We start from the raw sequence: 14,163 nt of genomic DNA on the forward strand, positions 1-14,163 counted from the left end.
AATATCTCCATACTGTAAGGTTTGTTCATTTTAGTGGAGCGAGTGGAGCTCAGGTTCATCTTCCTCCAAAAAGACACTCAAAAACATTTAAAATACCTCCATACTGTAAGGTTTGTTCATTTTAGTGTAGCAACTTGAGCTCATGTTCATCGTCGTCGAATAAGACACTTAAAAACATTCCAAATACTTCCATACTGTAAGGTTTGTTCATTTTAGTGTAGCGAGTGGAGCTCAGGTTCATCTTCCTCCAAAAGGACAGTTAAAAACATCCTAATACCTCCATACTGTAAGGTTTGTTCATTTTAGTGTAGCGACTGGTGCTCAGGTTCATCTTTGTCCAAAAAGTCACTTAAAAACATCCAAATACCTAAATGCTGTAAGGTTTGTTCATTTTAGTGTAGCGACTGGAGCTCAGATTCATCTTCGTGTCCAAAAAGACACTTAAAAACATTCCAAATACCTCCATTCTGTAAGGCTTTATCATTTTAGTGTAGCGACTGGAGCTCGGGATTATCTTCCTTGAAAAATACACTTAAAATCATCCAAATACCTCCATACTGTAAGGTTTGTTCATTTTAGTGTCAGGTTCATTTCCCTCTAAAAAGACACTTAAAATCATCCAAATACCTCCATACATACTGTAAGGTTTGTTCAATTTAGTGTAGCGACTAGAACTCTGGATTATCTTCCTCCAAAAAGACACTTAAAATCATCCAAATACCTTCATACTGTAAGGTTTGTTCATTTTAGTGTAGCAACAAGTCAGATTCATCTTCGTCCAAAAAGACACTTGAAAACATTCCAAATATCCAAATACCTCCATACTGTAAGGTTTGTTCATTTTAGTGTAACGACTGGAGCTCAGGTTCATGCTTAAGTAATCTGTTCCTATTTAAACCTTTAGGCAAATATGTTTCTTCATTTTAGTGTCAGGTTCATTTTCCTCGAAAACGACACTCAAAAACATTCCAAATACCTCCATACTGTAAGGTTTGTTCATTTTAGTTCAGCGACTGGAGCTCAGGTTCATCTTCCTCCAAAAAGACACTTAAAAACATTCCAAATACCTCCATACTGTAAGGATTGTTCATATTAATGTAGCGACTGGAGCTCAGGTTCATCTTCCTCCAAAAAGACACTCAAAAACATTCCAAATACCTCCATACTGTAAGGTTTGTTCATTTTAGTGTAGCAACTTGAGCTCATGTTCATCGTCCTCGAATAAGACACTTAAAAACATTCCAAATACTTCCATACTGTAAGGTTTGTTCATTTTAGTGTAGCGAGTGGAGCTCAGGTTCATCTTCCTCCAAAAAGACACTTAAAGACATCCAAAATACCTCCATACTGTAATGTTTGTTAATTTTAGTGTAGCGACTGGAGCTCAGGTTCATCTTCCTCCAAAAGACACTTAAAAACATCTTGTCTGTAACATCTCTTTGTATTGAAGTATCGGCATAAGAAATTGTACCAGAAAAACATATCTAAGTCTATATTTTAAGCTTGTTTGTAGCATAAGATTAAAGGCTAACATGCTACACAAACCGGACGTATGTCAGGTAACACTTGCAACGTGTTTGAATGAAGGGAAGACTTGGGCAGCTGCTTAAAATAAACCTAAAATATAGATTTTTTTTTTCCGACCAATTTCTCATGTCGAAGCTTCAATAAAAGCGCTGTACAAATATAACTTACTTACTTGTTGTATTGTTATTTATACTTTCTTCGTAAACAAAAAAAAATCGATGACAACATCAGGCTCCGACGAACTGAAACATAAAAAATTGTAAAAAATGAGCATGAGTAGAAAATCAGTGAAGTTGGAACTATCACTTTAAAATAGTTGTGGGGCAAAGGCTTTATTTTTTTAATGATAAAAAAGCATTTTTTTCCTAGTGTTTTTACTTTTCATGTGCAATAAATACTGAAAAGCGGGGGACAACAGTCCTAAAACAAAAAAAAAACATTTTTGTCATATTTACAGACTAGTAATGAATATTACAAATAAACGCAAAATAAATTGTTAGTTCATTCAGGATCTTAGATCCTGATGGGGTCCACAAAAGTACAGTTTAGGGGCCACACTTTGACCAGCTCGTTTGTTTATTGGCCCTACATGAGTTCAGTAATGGAGTCGGGATTTTTGTCGTATCTACACAATCCTACTGTTGAACAACAAATATACTTTTCATATTCTACTTTTTGTTTCATTCCTGGTCGCCAGAGCCGTTATACGATCATCTACCTTTTTTCGCTGTCTTGCTGTTATCAACATTAATGGACTGATGGATTCCAGTAAAATGTCTAGGGAACAGGAAAATATATAATTTATCTAGTGTCTAAATTAGCCTCTACAGATCTTCTGAAAGATTTGTCACTCTCTGTGGCAACACTACTGCCACCTTCTGTCCTATTGTGCCCATCGCTGCCAATGACATTTAATTTCAAATGCCAAATGATTTGTTGAAATGTACACAAACAAAGAAGCCATTTCAGAGATTAGGATGATGTCTAGTTAACATCGCACACACACAATAGTCATGGTAAGATTTAGCAACAAAATTTTGTGTAAAAAAAATCGAAATATAAGTCTAAATGAGCTGCTTGACCGAAGTCTGCACTCTTCTAAGTGCCTCTCTATTTAGTTATAGTTTTTGGGGAGATTTTAACGGCACTTACAACAAGAAAACGCAGTTCTTCTTGTGGTCAAGTATGAGCCTTTTTCAAATAAACTTAACTGAGCACAGGTGGACAAGTCTGATTTTTTAGGTGTTCGTTATATATAAGTTTTCGGCCATAAAGGCTGTAAAAGCTGGTAGGTTGGTACCTAGATAGCCTGGTGGGGACCGAGTAAATGTGAGCATTCCACATACAAAGCAAAAATGTGTTTTTTTAATCCAACGGCAGCTGGAAATTGGCTTCAACCTGCTTGTTGATAACCATCATATCAGAGCATACAGAGTTTCTTCTGTTTCTTTGACTCCATTTTTTTCCCCTACCTGACAGAAAACCTTGGCTGGTACAGAAGTGCTGCCGCCGACAACAAAGAGAGCTCTGCATTCATCCTGAGCTCGGGTCGCTACTCCTGCCTCCTGCCAGTCTCATTTAGAACTTCAAAAAAAAACCCTGCTTCTGGCTCATGAATCACCTCAAAGCGCAGAGTCTAAAATAATTTCATACATTTTTCTGATAGCTTAGGAAGCCCAGCAGCGGGTCTTTTATGTCTTGCAGGTCCAGGTTTCTTAAGATCTAAACTTGTCTCTCAAAATAATTTATAAGAAAATCCCGTAGCTCGGGGATGCTACAGTTGTGTGCAGACTCCTTCGGTCAGGTAAGGTTAAGTTCCTTTAACCTCAAAATATAAATCCATCGGAAATCTACTGACGGTTGTTGACATAAGCTCTGGTCCGGACTAACCTCCCACTTTGGGGTCTGACTCAGAAAACTCAAACAATGCTAACATGGTTACCTTATTAGCTAACTAATACCATGAACTTGATGAGCCCCCTACTTCAGTTGGCAGAAAGGCCAACCATCAGGGGCTGGTTAAGGTGAAATTGGAAAGCAACACACAAAAGTAGTGGCAAACTTAATACTAGTAAATTTGTTGCTAGCATAAACCTTACAATTAAAATAGAAACTACGGAACTTCTCTCCTGGAAATGTGGGAAGACCATCTCCATTGTTTGGTTGTTAAAACTCCATCTGGATTCAGGGTCTGGTTCTACTGGGTTTTCTTTATTAGGTGCTACTCGTGAATAAAGATGTTGGAACTTCAGCCAACTCTCACTGTAGGATCGAAGAAGACAAGAAGTCTCTGGTCCACTTGATAATTGGTCCTCGTGTTGTTGCCATTTTGAGCCAGGAAGCCGGGCCATGAATTTGCCAGGCGAGCCATGAAGAATTGGGAATGAGCTGTTCTCTTCTGTATGGTTTTTCCACTGGGCAATCTGGCTTCCGCCCCCACTGCCCAAAAACCAAACTGAGGTTAGGTAATGACTCCAAATTGTCCCCAGGTGCAGTTGGTGATTTGTCTGAATGTCCTCTTCACAAGAACTACTACCACTTCCCTTTATTCCGCGTTGACTGGTTCCCATTAGCCTAGAAGACACAAAGCTTAGATCTGGCCACAGGTTTTAGCGTTGGTCAAGGATTTGTCTCTACCATGAGGTTCCACTCAATCATCAGCTCTGCGGCTAAAACTTTCCGAATTGCTTCTCTGTCAGGTCCCTCAAATGAAAGACCCTTCGAGGCGTAGGCCTTGAAGTTGAAGTTCCTAGGATTCACTGGACATGGGTCGGATGAAGGGGGCTAGAGACCATAGAGATACTGGGTTAAAGGAGACTTCTGAGGTCCAATGATCCGGTGAAAAGGCAAGCCATGGCTGGGGTGGAAGATCTAGACGGCTAATTTCTTTGGACATTGCCTGTTGGGACTTATTGGAACAAGAAACAGCCTATGGGTCAGCATACCTATCAATTAGTGATGGGTGAGTCTTTCTAAAGGAAGACTCCGTATCATGAAACCCCATCAGATGTTTCATGAGGCCTCACCAACCCCTCACTGCCATGTGGCAGATATAAATATTGCCTTCTTATCGCCCACCCTACAGTCTTAGCAGAAGCAGACTTGATTGGACTTTCTGTGGACTGTGTGTGCCTGAAAAAGAGGTAAATTCCAAGATTGGAGCCATGCGAGTTCTTCGTGGGGCTTCTCCATGAACTTTGGACTCCATGAACTTTGGTCTCTAGTAGCGCCACCCAGCGCTCCTGGGCGCTATTAGAGACCAAAGTTTAACCCTTTCCGACTCAGCTCTCAAATTAGGTTCTCGATGGAGTACAGTAGTGGCCGTTTTCCAGTTGAATCCCAAAAATGGTTAGATGAGGTTTGACAGGGAACACATCTCGACCAGGGCAACCCGGACTGAACTGGTTTCGCCGTCACGGATAGAAGGCACACACACATCTCTCCACGGGAGGAGGGGGGGTGCTAATTTAATTATGGTTTTTAATCTAAATTTGGCAATGCGCCATCTGGGTCTGTGTTTTCGCTAACCAGTCCCCCCCCCCCCGTGGGGCCTCCTGGATGGACTCACCGATGCATTGGAAAGTCCAGCTGAACTAGAATAGCCGCCCCCCCCTTCCTCCCCGGTAGTAAAAAAGCCGACATCAGACGGACCTGGGCTTTGAGGTTGAGATATTTTTGAAGCGGTGAAATCTGTTACACACATGAGTCACGGCACCTGATCACCAGACCTGCTCTAGGAGGGGAAAAAAAAAGGACTCGTTCAGAGGCTGAAGCCAACATGGAATTACCAGAGGGGCCTCTTCATTCAGCAAAGCAGGGGGACAATCATGGGGCGAGTATTTGGGATTGAAAAAAGCTTCTTCACACCTTTCTTGAGGGCGATCCAGCAGAGCAGACTGTTTCCATTTTTCTCTGTGTGTTAAAACAGACAGATGTGCCTTGAAATTGAGTCTAAATTGTAAGAAGATGAGCTCGAGGAATGATTAAGTGTCGTGGTGGGACACCTGCTGGTGAAATCTATAAGTGCAGCCAAATACTAAATATCTTGTTAAAACAAATGGATGAAAGTGATGTCATTTTATTGTTAGAGTAGGACTGTAAATATTGGGTCTAAACATGTTTTAATTACTTTTAATTATTATTCTAAATGAAATATTAACTATAAATAAACGTTATGTTTTATTTTCACATTTTCTTTGAGTACAAAATATAGATTTGAAAACAATAAAGGAACAGGAAAAATAAAATAAAGTGATATAAACATTATATTTTTAACAATAATATTCATCATATACATTGAAAACTGAATACATCTTTATTCCGGGACATTTTTTTTAATTAATCTTATTTTCTCCATAATAAATAAAAGTGCTTCTAACATTCGGTTTCTTATAATACATTGTATTAATGTAATTAATTACAGCATGATTATATCCAATAATATTAATGATTTTAGAATATCAAACAAATATATACAATTTTAAAAGTTGAAAAAAAAAACATTTAAGTGGTAAAATGTTGATTAAATAAACCTTAAATATAACAAGAAAAAAATATATAATAACTTTTATTGATTTAAACGATTATAACTACAAGATTTAAAAAATGTGTGTTGTATCATATTATAATGTTCCAATTATTTTATATTTCAATGGATGGTTTTAGTTTAAATTGACATACATGAGCAGCAAGGATTCTTTGCGTTTGACTCCTTCAAGAAACATCTTAAAACATTTTTATTTGTTCAGGCTTTTCCTTGGTTTTTTCTGGAACTCCTGTATTGTTCACAGTATTATCTTGACCTTTAAAGTATATATTTTATTGAGTATTGTTTTGATTGTTTAAGCGCTTTGTGACCCTTTTCTGGAAAAGCGCTGTATAAATAAAAATTACTTCTTTTGAAAAGATGACGTCACCGTGAGGCCGCGGTCCTCTGGCTCCCTCTAGCGGTTCAGCCTCGAAGCTCGTTGCGTGAAGTTAACGTCAAGTCCATTCTTCTCGCCGCTGACAGGCGCTCAGGGCCTCATTAAAAGTCGAACCCTCGCCAGAGTTGGATGTTGGCGTTTGCTGACACACTTTCACACGGATGAGATTTATACATATTTTCAGCTTCATTACTCCTTTTCTTCTCCTTTTGTCCTCAAATCACTCGTTTGTTTTCTCTTTTCCCCCCAAAGAGTTGCTCCATCTCAGACTTGTTCTGTTCCTATTGTCCAATTGGATTCAATTGTGGTGTCATAGTCAAGATGCTTGCTTAAGGGCACCTCAGCAGAGCCAGCTAGTAGTGACCAGTGAATAAAACATATCATTTAACATGTTTATTGGGGTGAAAAAGTAATATATATTGTTTCTGGTCTAAAAGATTATTGGAATGTTGACACTATCGTTGTGTTCCATGTGGACCAAAGAAGGTTTTCCTAGGACAGAGTCATCCGTTCATCACTAAGCATCCTTCATCCTGAGTGTCCTGGGAATTCACCGGGAATCCTGGAAATCCCAAAGGGTGGATAATATAAGCTTTAAATGAGATGTTTCCAGGTCTCTTCTGGGTCTAGAGAAGTGGAGCTCCTGGGGATAAACAAGAAGGAAAATCAGAGTTTTTTTCCCAGGTGAGACATTTATCAGCGGCGTCCACAAACGGACTTCGTCAAAGGCCACGAGGCAGGAAAAGAGAAGCTTGCTCAGCTTTTCACGTGGACATCTGAGAAATAATGATGGAGGCTGTGAGGGACCTGAGATAGCGGCACCTGCTGGGGACACCAGAAGCTACAGAAGATAAATGTGCCGATGCAGAGGATCGGTCTTCAGGAGACACTCGGAGTTTACTAAGTGAAAAGCCTGCACTTTTTTTTTTACTTTGTCCAACAGAACATGAGTCAGAAGACGGTGCCAGGTTCGTTTCAAGTAAAGTGGGGAGATGCTGGATCCAATATTTATGAGGGAGATTTAAAAAAGAACCTTCTTCAACCAATGAATATTTGGGTAGATGGAGGGAGAAGAGAACATTGTCGTGGAGAATATTCGTCCATGTTTTTGTCAGTACAGGAGATATTGCTAAAAATAACAAATCTACTAACAAGAACGTTTAAAAAAAAAAAAAAAAAACTTCATTAACCAAGAAAACCTTAATGTTTAATTTGTCAGTAAGTTAGTGTAAGTTTAGCAGACGACAACTAACTCCCCCCCAAAAAAAGACCATTTTTTAAGGGGCTTTTCCTGGGTTTCTGTTGCTCTTGACAGTCGGTGAGAGCGGCGCTTGGCAAGGTTCATGGATTTTAACTTTTGCCGCCTTCTTGCGGACGTTTTGTGCTTTACATTATGGTTTTTATGCAATTAAACTGTCTTTTGTGAACCTCTGCCTAGTAACTCATTATCCTCCACTTCTGGGTCACATTGTTAGCTAAACCGTTACACTTGTGAAGTTTCCCGATGAGACTCTACAGTGTCTTTGTGGTATGTAAAACTGCATAAAGTACCTCTTACATTTTGGGGGGAAAAAAAACAGCAACTTTAGAATAAAAGGATTCAGACCATCAATCTTACATGGAATTCATAAAAATGGTTCCAAAAAAAATAAATCTTAAATGCATAAGGTGGTAGTTCTATGCTGGACTTTATAAAATGTCCATCTCTTTTATAGTGTTGACCTGAAAGTGTAGATTTATATTTGACACATTCTTCTCCTATCCCATCTCCTATTAAACAAAGAGTGTAAATGATTTACTTTATTATCCATAAATCATAAAATAGTTACTTATGTGGTCATTCCTCGACTGGTATTCATGGATAAGTCAAAGGGTTGTCAGTGAATACTTAAGGTGACCCAAGATGTGGAAGACAATAAAATTACAACGGCTAAGGCAACAAAAATACAATTTAATACAAAGACACAGTGCAAGTACAATGAATGTCCAGCAGATGGCGGAAGTGTAACCAGAGTCCTTTCTCTCAGGCCAACAATTACAATATTAAGTCCAACAATTGTCCGTAGATAAAAGAGACAGTTCAGGACGGGCGTGGCTGCAAGTCACGAGATCCACTGGGGAAGAGGAAAAACAAAAATTAAATCCAACTCACCAAAGAGAACAAAAAATCTCAGACGAAAAAAAAAGGGGAAAACGATCAACAAGAGTTCAAGGCTGAGTCCAAAAAGTCAGGCAGGAGCAAGAACTAGCAGGGTAAAAAAAAAAGGCAACGTGCTGAGTCTGAGAGGATACCCGCCTTTATACCTGGCAGTAGATTGCTCATCGTTAGCAGCTGTGGTTCTCGCAGAGGCTCGCCGACTGTCGAGAGAGAGAGAACAGGCAGGAACAGGAAACCATGAGACAAAATAAAAGCCCCTGGAAAAGGGATGTGATGAGGGTATTACTAATTAAGTAAAAGAAGTTTAATTACTTGACTTGGCTTTAAGGGAATTGAACTTTAAGAACCCAGGTCTTAAAGTTCCCTAGTAAAGCGCTATATTCGTAATAACTTTGCATCTTAACGGCTACATTGGTTCCTTCAATGTTACTTTCGCATCAACATTGACTCAACGGAACATGAACGTAGTATATGTGACGTCACATGTTCTTTCACTGAACTTCTATTTTGAAACCGGTTTGCGATGGCCGCCATCTCGAAAATCTTTCCTTCCACTGTTGGCCAGACTCAGGTCAAGATGTGTAGTTTTGGGCAGGCTGTGTTATGATTGGTCGATGAACTTGCGTCCATTACGTTGAGGTCCAAACACACTTAAGTCAACCGCGACCCTTTTATTTGTAAATACACAGAAACTGATAAACAGGAAATAGGAAAATTACCTGATCAGTGCTTCCTAATAGTTAAATTAGGGTTTAAGACCGAGTAGTATTTTTAACCAGGCTGTATATATGTTTTTTTTCAATGCTGTAATAGTTTATATTGCTTGGATGTGTACGGGACCTCCTTTTTATTTGCGTTGGCTTCCTTTTTAAAACCAGTGCTCAAATCACATACTTCTCTTAGGGCACTGGTGGTTAGTATGCATCAGGATAGTGTACGTACTAACTAGTAACTAATTCTCCACAGATAGTATGTCTCAAATCAAACACTGCTGCTACGCACTAACAGGAAATGACGCGACAGCTTCTTCTTCTACTACTATTTAACGATGATTTCAACCAGCTGTAGGAACACTAGCGACACCTGCTGGCAGCACATTTGGTTTGGATCAAGAAATATGAGAAACTAAATATTCGCAAGATATTTATTATATATATATAATATATATATGACGTAACTTCTGTTTACAACGTCACTAAGATGGAGCCATTTAGGGTAGAAAGTGTCCATCGATCCATAGTTTTGTGGGCGTTTTAGTGACAATTTAGTGTGTATGATGCACTATATTTCACATACTAAGAATTGAGATGCACTTACGCACTAAAAATACTAATTTAAGTACGCAAGTATGCGATTTAAGACACAGCTCCGTTGTTTCCCATCGTTCCCAAGGTACCCGTGGGAGTTTTTCGAGCATATTGTCCCTAAAGCAACATGGAGTGGATTGTGGGAATCAAACGGCAACTTGAGCACAAACTAAAGCATGAAAGTAGAAGGTGGCTCTGAAGTTGAAAAAAAAAAAAGAGTGGTGAACTGCAAACATGTTTGCTGCGCTGGCACAGATCTGGGCGACTCAAAGATGCAAGTTCAACGGAATCTTTCATCCGCTGGAGTCAGCGAATACTAAAATACTCCCAGTTCATCATTTGCATGGAGATGCAGTAGCACATTAGCAAGAACTCAAGATCCAAAGTAGGTCCATGGGTTTTCTGCAAGTGATCCAAAGACAGTCACTTATTCTGCTTCTGAAGTCCTGGAAGACTGGACTGGTTCTCCATATTCAAGACACAGGAACGAGGCTGAAAATGGGGCGCCGGTGCAGCTAGCATGACGAACTCTGACCGGACATTTCAACGGACCATCAGTCTCAGATCATCCGTCTTCATCCGTCTTCTTGCATCAAGAGCTAGTTTGTGTCCAATGCTCGGCGTGTGATTGATGCGTTTGTAGACCTGGTGTGACGGTACGATCGCTCACGTGGAGATGTGACACCCCTCATTAGCAAACCCCCCCCCCCACTCAAGAGAACTCGACTTTTAAGCATTTTTGTCATGGATGGAAGTGATGGATGCGACTTGGAATATGTTAACATTCCACATGTTCTTTCATCCGACACCCGAGACGGACTCGCTCTAACGGAGGACGGGAAGACTTTGGAAGCCGGTTCCCGATAGAAAGATGCCATCCATGAAGATCGTAAAAACTGTTTGTAGAGTTTCTTGTCGTTCCTTAGAAACAGGAAGTGGTATCTGCAAAGTAGTGAGTGATAGGTGGTAGGCAAAGTATTGAGCGAAAATACCACCAAATTGGGTAAAGGGGGGCACGATGTGTGAAGGAAAATACTTCAGGGACGAGTCACTTCCACCGAACAGACTATTTATCTATATTTTTCGTCTTTACCTGTTTGTTAGGAAAGAACATTAGTCCCTCGTCTATTGCGGGGGTTACTTTTCTATTTTTTTTTTCACTGGTTTAAATTAAAGACATTTATTTAAGAAACATGTATGACCTGAACAGCTCTTTTAAAATGCTTTGCCGCCCAGCCAACTTATTACGTCACTTATGATGTAGCAACATATTTACAACTTAAGGTATTGTAGCGGCCAATCAGCCTTCACTAAATAGAGCTGTGTGTAGAACGGCATCATGGGAGGTCCCTGTTTATTTTGGCATCAAGTGTGCGGTAATAAGTGCCTTGTACTCAGTTCTGTGGCTGTGTTTTAAGTTTAAGTAAGCACCTGGTTACAACTAGTAACTTATCCTGATTACAACGTTATTAAAATTTGTTGTACTGTGTGCAAAAAAATCGAAAAAGTGAAAGAAAGTGTATGGTGAAACGAAATGTTGTTAGTAGGAAAAGGAAAAGATGGAAAGAAGTTGTTGTGATCCAAGTGCACAAACAACTCTTCTTCGCCTATTGCATGTGTTTTACAAACTAATTCTATAACTGCTGCCTGACTTGATTTCAAATGATTAAAAATGGGTTGAATTATAATTTAACCTTTTTGGACAACACAAAATTCACTATAAACTTGCTTTTAACGAAAAATGTCATCTAGTTTTTGATTAAATGTATTCATACTTCAGCCTAAAACGTGAGTCTGTACTTCACAGCTCTATCTTCTGGAGTGTGGCGAGCACCTTCTCATTGAACACCGGGGAGGAGACACAAATGAGGTTGGACAGATGTCTAACACTGTAAAGGGTTTGCTTGAGATCACCATCAGCAGGAACTCCCGCCGACACCAGTCTGGACCAGAATCTCATCAGCGGCAGGTCAACCTTCACCGGGAGATTTCTGCTCCGCCTGAGCGGGAAAAAGTCTGGGACCCCCCAGAGTTTGTTCTCGGTTCGGTTGAGTGTCTGTGTGCTTTGACAGTCATGAAGGAAGCTGTGGAAATTAAAATGTTTAAGTTAATCTGAGATAATTCAAGTGTAATTGTCTCTTTCTAAAGAGTCATTAGGGTAATTTATCTTTTTAATTGTCCTTTTTTTAAACTGCTGTTTTTTGTGTTTCATGACTTGAGTAGGTTGTCAATAGTTATTTGCTGTTTGTAAAGTTTTTAACAAGTTTAAATACTATATACTATTTATATTAACTTTTACTTGATTTTGATTCGTCAGTTCAAACTGGTTGTAAAGTAGTTACTGACATTTTTAGGAAATTATAAATAGAAATAAAATGCTTTAAAGTTCAACAACTTTTACAGCTAACACATCCTACTTCATTCGACGCTCGAAAACAACCAACAAAACCCCCTAAAAAATAGAGAACTTTGCAAACAGTCAAATCATCAAAATAAATAAACCACCAGGTAAGTGTCGTGATAAAACATATTCTTTTTCTTTTTCTTCATTGGAGAGAGTTGGTAACTAGCATGTGGTTGAACTCTGAGTAGTGCTAACTAATGATGGTCTGACGAAGCTTCATGAAGCAGTGACATGTTTTTTATAAGTCAGTAGGTGGCGCCATCAGTTTAAAAATGATGTTTCATTAAAACGGTTGTTCAAAACAAAGAAAAATAGTTCAGTGACGCCATCTAGTGGACTCTGTAAATAATGACACTGCTTCATGAAGCTTCATCACTAGCGCTAACATCGCATGTGGTTAAGACTATTGTACTTTACTGGAGGTTTATTTTCTCATCTGAACCAAGTCTTCACAAAGTCAAAGTAGGTCCTCAGTGGAGGTATGTTTCATCCCAGTGACTGTGTGTTGCTAAAAATCCGAAAGTTATTATTTATTTTTTCCAACTTTTAGTTTCTTGACGGCTGAAGGGAAGCGTCTGGACTCGACCATTTAAAATGCACGATGTACTTTCCTGCTCTTTTCCCAGACTAAACTAAATGTTTGTATTCACGGCACCAAAGGACCAGCAGCCGACTGACCACAAAGTCAAACGTTATCACAAACACCACTTTATGTCCCGACTTCCAAAAAGAGGACTTCAGAGGGCAGTTTGCACACAAGCTAATGGCGTTAGCGACTCGCAATTCCTATCTCCCGACAACGTGCCGGCAATACCTAACGAATCTTTCATCCCCTGACACCAGGTTTTTTTAGGAACCTGCTGCTATTTTCTCTGGGATTTTATTAGTAAATTGGAGAGAAGATGACACTCAAACCCCGGCAGGAGCCGGGGTCTCGAACAGGAATATCCCCACACTTCATGGCTAAGCTAGTTAGTAAATAAGTAAGTTATATTTCTAGAGCGCTTTTCTGGACCAGGGTCACAAAGCGCTTAAACAATCAAAACAATACTCAATAAAATATACATAAAATCAGGGAAAAGCACAAATAAAAACGTCTTAAGATGTTTCTTGAAGGAGTCAGTAGATCATCAAACACAGAGATCGTTCCAAAGCTTAGGAGCAACAGTCTGGAAGGATTTCTCTCCTCTGGTCCTGAAGCGTGTTCAGGAACCATCAGTAGATTCTGATCCACAGACCTCAGAGCCCGAGCTGGGGTGTAAGTCTAGATCAGATCACTGATGGAAGGTCTGACCATGAATAGATCTGAAAGTCAGAACCAGAATTTTAAAAGTGATCCTGAAAGAAACTGGCAGCCAGTGAAGAGTTTTAAGGATTGGAGAAATGTGAGTTCTTCTACTAGAGCGGGTCAGAACAACAATAGTTAATAACAATAATAGCCTCAGGAGATTCGTGGTTGAATTTACCAACCCCTAACCCAATGTTTCTTTGTTTCTTTTGAAAATGTAATAAATCTCCAAATAAACCTATTTTTTCCAAGATCAAAAATGGGACTTTTTTTTTTAAGTTGGAAAACTTTTGGTTCCCTTTAATTAAATTTTAAATTTTAATGTTTAAGTTTGTTTTTTAACACGATTCCTGTTCTACACATTATTGTGCGATTTTCATATTATAATGACTTAAGTGCCGACAAAAATGTAATAAAAATAAAGTTATATAGAAGAAAACAATATGTCGTAAAGCAGGAGTATTATTGTATGTCAGAGGTGGTAAAAATCATTTTGTCTTTGACACCTGGGTCACCAAAAACACAATATTCCAACGAGAGATTTATGCCAGAGC

This window comes from Callionymus lyra, chromosome 12, assembly GCF_982586985.1.
Source record: "Callionymus lyra chromosome 12, fCalLyr1.hap1.1, whole genome shotgun sequence".
NCBI classification, from domain to species: domain Eukaryota; kingdom Metazoa; phylum Chordata; class Actinopteri; order Syngnathiformes; family Callionymidae; genus Callionymus; species Callionymus lyra.